Source organism: Tupaia chinensis, unplaced genomic scaffold, assembly GCF_000334495.1.
Source record: "Tupaia chinensis unplaced genomic scaffold, TupChi_1.0 Scaffold000565_1, whole genome shotgun sequence".
Taxonomy (NCBI): Eukaryota; Metazoa; Chordata; class Mammalia; order Scandentia; family Tupaiidae; genus Tupaia; species Tupaia belangeri.
In genome coordinates, this window is record NW_006160078.1 from 621,224 (window position 1) to 630,401 (window position 9,178).

Sequence of the window (9,178 nt, forward strand, 5' to 3'; positions counted from 1 at the left end):
GTTCAATATGCAATCAGGATTACTAAGCAGGCTTTTGAATTTTAAGACCCTCTAGTAGGTGGAAGGCTATACCTCACTTTCTATATTAGAACTAGTTTTAGTGTTCTTCAATTGGGACTGCATGTATACTACTAGATAAAGTCACTAAACACACACGATGTACATACATACTTACTAGAACACTTGGAAATACATACAGATGCTATTTCTTTAATAACAAAGGTAACTTTAAGCTCAGCACCAGTTGGCAAATCGTTAAAATATATGTGTATCTTCAAAAAACTAAAAGGTCATTCCTAGAAATCACAACACATTAAAGGTAGTTTATTAAAAATTCAAAACTTACTAAAAGTACCCCATTTCTTTCCAGGAATTCCTTCTTTTCCAAGTGGTTTATTTAGCAAATGTTTCTCTAACTCAGTTATTCTTTTATTTTTGGGGGTAGAGGTTTTGGCTATAGGGTGCACGTGCTCACCAGAAAGACAGAGAGACAGACAGAAAGTGAAAAATCACCCCTGGGGGAGATGGCCACACCACAATCCCTTCTCCATTCTCCTCTTGGGATCTTGAGCATGCATGCACACACGCCCGGCATGAGTTTAAGCTACCACGTCCGGGACTCGAACCATGGTCAACTACATGGGAGTCCAGTGACAGCCATTACACCAACTGCTGGCCCTTTTTTCTTTGGAGGGGGCTAACTCAGTTATTCTTATGTAAAAAGTTAACATAGCTATGAGAGCAAAATACCCATTTTTTTTTATATTCTTACAGCCACATTTGGTTTTGACTAAACAATAAAAGAATCCTATCCCACCATACCACTGATCTTCATTAAAAACAAACATACTTGGGACCAGCAGATGGCATAATGGTTATGTCGCTGGAATCCCATGTAGTTGACCAAGGTTTGAGTCCCGGACCCGGAGGATTTAAACTTATGTTGGGCGCATGTGCATGCGTGTCCTAAATCTCAAGAGGAGAATGGAAGAGAAGGGATTGTGGTGTGGCCATCACCCATGGGGGCGGGGGGATTCTCTCACTCTCTGTCTCTCTGTCTCTCAAGCGAGTGCATGCACCTATAGCATAAAACTCTAAAACAAAAAAGCATACTTAACATATGTGCATCTCATTGATCTCATGGGTATATCACTGGCCACTTAATAACTTTAGATTATAGATATGCTATATATACTCTTAAAGCCTAAGTTTCTCCAACTACTTAATAAGGTTGGTCATAAAAATGTCTCAGGTTTACTGAGAGAATTAAAGGAACCTATGTGAAGCTCTTACTGTAGTAACTGGCATATATTAAATGCTCACAAAAGTTAATCATATTGGGAACCAGCAGTTAGCGTAATGGCTATGTCGCTGGACTCCCACGTAGTCGACCGTGGTTCGTGTCCCGGACCCGGTGGCTTAAAACTCACGCCGGGCGCGTGTGCGTGCGTGCCTAAGATCCCGAGAGGAGAATGGAGGAGAAGGGATTGCGGCGTGACCATCCCCCCTGGGGGGTGATTTCTCGCTTTCTGTCTCTATGTCTCTCTCTGTCTGTCTGGCGAGCGCACGCGCCCTACAGTGAAAATCTCTCCAAAAAAAAAAAAAAAGTTAATCATATTTATTATTTATTATCTTAATATATCCCTCTTTCAGATTTAGCTAAATAGTGGTTGTCAGAGAATAAAATAAGAAAAGCTGGGGATGTTTGATTTTTATCAACCATCATCTATTGGTTTTAATAAGCTATTCTGAGGTAAGATTATGTATTGCTCAATTGCTTATAATGATATTAGTGGTTATTCTAGTTTTCTGGATTCCAATCAGAGGCAAACAGTCATCACAGATCTAATGTTTATCTTGATTGCCCAAGACTGGGCCAGTCACTTGCTACAGTATGAAAAGTGAAATTAGGCCTGGTCCTATAGCCTAATAGGAGCCAGATCCCACATGGCTAACCACATTTTGAAGTCTGCCTTGATGGCTTGAGAAACACACCAGGTGTGTGCACACATGCCCCAAAATCCTGAAGGGATAGAGACACACAGGAGAAGGAATTGCAGCATGGCCACACCTCACTCGGGGGTGCTTTCTCCTTCTGTGTCTTTCTGGTGAGTGCATGTGCCCTCTGGCAATTAAAAAAATAAAGGAGATTTATGAGTTTCCTCACATTTGTCTTGCTATTATGCGTTTCATTTTGAGAACTGAAGGAATTTCAATAGCAATGCTTTCTAGTATTACTTTCATAAGATTACTGTAAGGATTCAATAATGGGACCACATAATGTCCCTAAAGCCTGGTGCTCAGCATCTAGCAAGTTCTGAATTCATGTTAGCTGCTATAATGCCCATTTGACTTTCCAAAACATAACTATCCCTGTGACGGACCAAGAACTATAAATAGCCAGTACTGTAATTCATATATTTAAATCATATTTAGTAGAAAGAAAAAGAAATCTTACAACATCTTTGTTGTTTCACTGATCTAAGAAGAGCATAATGGGACCAGCAGTTAGTGTAATGGCTATGTCGCTGGACTTCCACGTAGTCGACCGCGGTTCGAGTCCCGGACCCGGTGGCTTAAACTCACGCCAGGCGCGTGTGTGCCCAAGATCCCGAGAGGAGAATGGAGGAGAAGGGATTGCGACGTGGCCATCCCCCCTGGGGGATGATTTCTCGCTTTCTATCTCTCTGTCTCTCTCTGTCTGTCTGGCGAGCGCACGCGCCCTATAGCAAAAACCTCTTCAATAAAAAAGAAGAAGAAGACCATATTGATTCAATCCAGATTCTGGCAAGTGTGAGTGTGAGGCAGGATAAAGAAATTCATGTGTTACATGATGCTGTAAGCTTGTAGTCTCTGTTGGGTAGAAACACACCCGACATTCCTTCCTCTCTACTCCAAACTCTGGTTATTCTACCATGTATTATTTATTTGCAAAACTTCAAAATTATAAAATTACCTATTTCTGACTTTTATCAGAAAATTTTGTAAAATGAAAACATGCATCTTGGCAGGTGATTATGATTCACTTCAATTGTTGGCTTCCCTTTAAAATTTCCTTTAAAAAATTGAGATCAGCAGGTAGCATAATGGTTACGTTGTTGGACTCCCATGTAGTTGACCGCAGTTCAAGTCCTGGACCTGGCTGCTTAAAACTCATGTTGGATGCATTTGAGTGTGTGCTCAAAATTCAAAGAGGAGATTGGAGGAGAAGGGACTGTGGTATGGCCATATTCCCTGAGGGGGTGATTTCTCACCTTCTGTCTCTGTCTCTTCAGCGAGCACACACACCTTAAACCGAAAATCCCTCTCTAGGAAAAAAAAAAATCCCCTTAAAGTATCCAGAACCTGATTGGCCCTCACATGGGTCAAATCACCATTATCTCTTGCCTGGTTGACAAGAGTTTCCTAATTGGTCTCCCAGCTCCTGCCCTTGTTCTCCACCCTCCATTTTCAGAGTAGCTAGAAAGAACCTTTTAAATATAAAACTGAACATATAATCCCTCTTGGCCTTGGCTTTCTTTTTTTTCTTCATGAATTAAGTTCCAGACCTAGCGGCTTGGGAATCACGCTGGGCGTGTGTCTGTGCATGCCCTATATGCCAAGAGGAAAGCAGAGGAGAAGGGACTACGGTGTGGTCATCGTGGTCATCCCCTCCACAGGGGTGGGGAGTAATTTTTCACTTTCCCTCTCCTCCTCTCTCTGGCAAGCCCACACACCCTATAGCAAAAACAAAAAGAAACAAATCCTGTCACATGCTACAAAATGGATGAATTTTGAGGACATTATGAAAAAAACAATCACAAAAAGACAAATATTGTATACTATTACTCATTTAAGTAACTAAAGTGGCCAAAATCATAGAAACAGCAACTAGAAAGATGGTTAAGAAGTATGGGGGAGCAAGGGGTAGAAATTAGCATTTAGTGGGTATAGAGTTGGTATAGAGTTTCAGTTTTGCAAGATAAAAAATTTCTAGGGATTTGTTGTGCAACAATGTGAATAAACACAGCTGAATTGTACGCTTTAAAATGGGAGATGGTACATTTAAAGTTATGTGGGTTTTTTTCTGCAATAAAAAGAAATAAATCTCTTATAATTCAGGCCAAGTTTTATCACACATACAAATTAATTATCTTAAATTCTGCAACAAATAAAAAATGATTGGCATAGATGGAAAAATAAAATAAAATTGCTTTGTTCTAGGGCTGACTGGCTTAATCTATCAAATGTGAAAAGAAAATGCCTCACTAATTATCAGAATGATGTTCCACAAACAAGTCTCATAGTTTAAAGAAACGATCCCCTAAAAAACAGACCATGGCTTTAAAGGCCCAGAATTGGCAAGGGTTCATTTCAAAAAAGGTTCACAAATAATTATACAATTATATTTTATGCTTCTTTTTCCATTCTGCTCTGAATACAAAATTCCAGAAGAAATAGACTGCATGGTCACTACTGTCAGTGAACTTGGCACCAACTTTCATTTTCCCCATGGAATCATGTTAGATGGGATGTTAGTTATTTAATAAGACAGAGGACTAGAATAGGTTTCGTATGCATTAAGTTTTTTTTTTTTTAAGAGTATTTTTGCCTTAGGGTGCATGCACTCACCAGGGAGAGAAACAGAGGCAGTGAGAGAGAAGGTGAGAAGTCACCTCCCCACACACCTATCAGAGAGGAGGCCACACTGCAATCCCTTCTCTTCCATTCTCCTCCTGGGATCTAGAGCGCACACATGCACACATGTGCCTGGCCTGAGTTTCAAGCCACCAGGTATGGGACTTGAACCGCAGTTGACCATATGGGAGTCTAGTGACATAACTGCTATGTCATCTGGTAGACCAACCATTAAATTTTTATGGAGATGGTGAAAAAAAAAGTGAACTCACACTAACATGATGGTTAATGAATTCCTGTTACCATAAAGAAAAATATCAGGCATCTGTGAAGTAAAACGAGTTCTATCCTGGAGTAGAAAGCAGTCTGTATTCAAATGCTGCAACACTTATTATGAGATATGTTACCTTAAACAAACTACTTAAATTTTGTGTCTCAGTTTCCATAGCAATAATTAAGGCTAATTATACATGAAAATTGTGGTAATGAAATAATAGTTTGTGAAAGTATTCAGCCTATGTCATAAGGAAGAGCTCAGCACTCAGTGAGCCCTCAAATACAATTTTTTTTTTTTTGGAGAGCTTTTGGCTATAGAGCATGTGCACTCACCAGAGAGATGGAGAGACAGAGAGACAGAAGGCAAGAAACCACCCCCTGGGGGGGGGGGAAAAGCCACAAACCCTTCTCCTCCATTCTCTTCTTGGGATCTTGGGCACACACACACATGCGCTTGGCGTGAGTTTAAGCCACAGGGTCTGGGACTTGAACTGCAGTGGACTACATGGGAATTCAGCGACATAGCCATTACTCCATCTACTGGTCCCAGAGCCCGCAAATACTTTGTGAGTCTCTGGAACTTCATAAAGTTTGCCATTAAATTTCATTTAGGGCTAGCAGCAGGTGGTATGGAGGTTAGGACACTGGATCCCACATGGCCAACTCCATGGTTGGAGTCCCATTCACAGTGGCTTGAAAATCACACCAGGCAAGTGTGCATGTGTGCTCAAAATCCTGAGAGGAGACTAGATGAGAAGAAATTAGAGTGTGGCTATCCCTCCAGGAGGTGATTTCTCACTCTCTCTTTCTCTGGTGAGTGCATAAGCCCTTTAGCAAAAAGGAAAAAAGGAAAAAAAAAAAAAAGCCTATTCATTGCCCTGCTGTTGGGAGGTAATGATACAAACATCTTTAAAGCACGGCAGGTATTTTTGATAAGGAGTCATTATTATTATGATATATCATTTCCATTTCATTTCAACCAGTTATCATTGAAATCCAGATATCAAATAATACATTACAGCAAAATTAAAACTCAATATAGGCAAGCAAGTTATAAAATGCTCCCCTGCAACCTGGAAATTAGTATCAATTCATAGTAGTTAAAACAATGAATAACCAAAATTTTGATTCCAAAATGAAGAAAAATGCCTTCATAGAACATGTACTTTTATGCAAACTTTCTTTGATGGCCAAATGTTCAGAAAAATTACTCTTTTAGCCCTCTAGTCTCCCAATAGATCTGGTGTAAATGCAGTATCAGATTTGCTTCTTTTCTCTTGCGAATGGTGTAAATAACTGGAAAAATGGAATTTTTATTCAAGCAAATTTTTCTATGGTCCTATAGGGTCAAAAAAAGTGCACTGCCTCAATACATATCCTCTGTGAATGGTTAGTTTGGGGCATCAACACAGTTAAACTAAGGAATACTTAGAAACCTAATAAAGCATTATTTGAGGTAATGCGGGGTGCTTCTAGAGATTAACAGTTCAGTCTGAGTAAACTAGGCAGGGCAGATCCACCCTCAATGTGGGTAGATACCATTCAATGATTGTGGGGCCCTGAAAGAACAAATACAGAAAGTGGATTGGAGGAGCATGCACCTCCCTTCTTGGGTTCTCAGGCTTTTGGTGCTGGGCTGGACTGAAATACGTAACTGGCTTCCCTGCCTGAGGCCTTTGAATGTGGACTGAGCAGCACTACCAACATCCTAGAGACTCCAGCTTGTAGAGGGCCTGTTATGGGACTTCTCAGTTGCCATAATCTTGTGAACTCATTTCCCTCATGTTTCTATATACACGTCCTACTGGTTCTGTTTCTCTAAAGAAGCCTGACTCATATATTTTCCATGTAGCTAGTCCCATGAGAGACCAGGAGAGCCAGACTCCACCGAGTTGGCCAGGCAGGATCCCCTGTGCCCGAGGCTGACCTACCTTCTGCTTCAGGTACACGTGCAGGGGCTTTCAATGTTTTGAAATGAAACAACAAAGTTAAGAGTGTGGTTTCTGGAAAGATAGACTTGGTTTCAAATTCGGCTCTGTGACCTTGGGCAAGTTATTGAAAGTTTCTAAGTCTCAGTTTCCTTTTTTAGAAAATGGAGTTCATAAAACCGACTTTGCAAGGGTGGTGAGAGAATTAGAATGAGATGTTAGACATAAAGCATTTTGGCAGAGGGCCTGGCACATAGCAAATGTTAGCTATTATTATTTGCAAGTTTTTATGGGTATTGAGGATGAGAGGAAGGAAAGGGTAGCTGAAATCAGAAGACCTTTGTGGTATTATCAACTCTGGGTTCTGAACCTTAATTACTGTCGACAGTGCAGGTACAGCCAAAGAGAGACTGCAGCCAGTTCTCTGTGGAGGGTATGTTTTATTTCCCTAGGGAAGGAAAGAGGGCTTTGCAAATGCATTCTGAATGCTGAATCTGCATGGAATGTTTTTTTTAAAGACATTAGTTTCTTGGACTTTTGTCTGGCCCCTGACCCTCTTTGACTCTTAGATTTCTGTTGCCAACCATTTTCCAAAATTATGTTCCTGGTTCACACATTATCCCAAGCCAAACACCCTGTAATGTGTGTTAGCAGTCGCAGATGGAGGGTCCGTATGGGAGTAAGAGCTATAATAGTCTCCATAATGCATTAAGGAAAAATAAAGAGTATCCCCTTGCAAGGACATAATGGAGCTTGCTGAAGCTCTTTTGCATAAGGAACTGTTCCTGAGAGCCCACATGATTCATCAGCAAGCAGTGCAGCAGCATGTCTGAGTGGGCCAAGCAATAGAATGAGGATGTCCGCCAGGAAAGGGCCTCTCCATTTTGGCCTCACCACAGACTTTCTAGATGACCTAAAACAAGCCATGTTACATTGTGTCCTGTTTCATTTATTTTACAGTAAGTAGGTTCAAAGAAAAAGTAGTCAGAGCACTCCAGGCCAAAAGGAATCTCAGGAAGTCATCTTTTCAATCCATTGCCCTGGAATCATGTAACACTATACTTCCAATCACTTTCAGAGGGGCAATTTGTTCTCTCTCCATTTCCCTTCCTATTTTCCTATTTTCTTCTTTATGTTTTGTGATTAAATTGTTAGAGGGAGGGCTAGAATTTGATTATGCCAAGGATCTCAAACTCAGTGCACTCTGGGGCTAGACAGGTGAAGCCAATGGAGTCTACTGCAGTAGGAAGCAGGGGTGATGTAAAATGCTGGAGTGTGCACACATTCCAAGACATCCAAACATATGTCATTTGTGCAGGCTGAACAAAATCTATGATGTTATGGCCAGTGGCCAGTTTGAAAGCTCTGGCTTCTCTAATAATATTATCATCATCTATAACACTGAGATAAAAAGGAATATTGATAGGTAGATGATAAGATATGAAATAAAATATTATTGGCAAATACTTTACATGTGAAAGCCTAAATCATTGGCCCTTCATATCTTCAGATTACCATATAAAGGACATGAGCGGCCACAGATTCTGCTATGGGGGTGGGGGCTGTAGCCAATTTTCTACAGATACAATGGATGACTATAATTATAAACTTGGTTTACTATGGTATAAATCTTTGCTCTGACAACAACTTCTTTAACAATTTTAAAAAAGTATTCCATTTATAAAAATTCATTTTACACTCCTTTATTTTGCAAGACATATTTTAAAATGTAGGCAAAGCCTTAGATAACCCCGAGGTGATCCAAACTGACCCAGTTAATTGGCAGAAGAACAAAATATAACTCTAGTGCCTTGATTCTCAATTTAGCACTTCCTAATCTACCACTTTAAATTTCTGTGATAATTTTTCTGGTCCCTAGAGATAAAGTGATTTTTCCTTTTCCTAATTTTATTTTATGTTTCTCCCTTCTTGAATTTGTTATTTAAAATTAATAGAGGCTTGAAAATTCTCTTGGGTGTTTGGGTGGTCTAAATGTACTAGTGTGCAAAGATGATGGAAACAAGTGATCTTTTGATTCCCCCTCATTTTCCTTCCTATTTCAGATCAGGGAAAATCCATCACACTGCAGGTGCAGTCATGGCCAACAACTCTGGGAAAAGCCCCAAAGCACAGCTGGTCTCCAAGCTAAGCATAAAAACTGTGGGTCACAATTCACTCAGCAACTAAAAGGAATAGGGCATGGACAGCCTATTAGCCCTTCAGGAGGGTTGGCCAGAGATGGTAAACAGGGCAGGACAAAGCCCTGTAAACAAGGCTTTACAAAGACAATTAAAAAAAAAAGAAAGAAAGAAAGAAAGAAAGAAAGAAAGAAAGAAAGAAAGAAAGAAAGAAAGAAA

General features: G+C 40.2%; 1 protein-coding gene across 1 annotated transcript in view; it reads right to left on the reverse strand.

Annotated features, from left to right (window-relative positions):
• LRRN1 (leucine rich repeat neuronal 1) overlaps positions 1-9,178 on the reverse strand; it is a 44,839-nt gene that overhangs the window by 5,331 nt on the left and 30,330 nt on the right. The window lies entirely within an intron of this gene.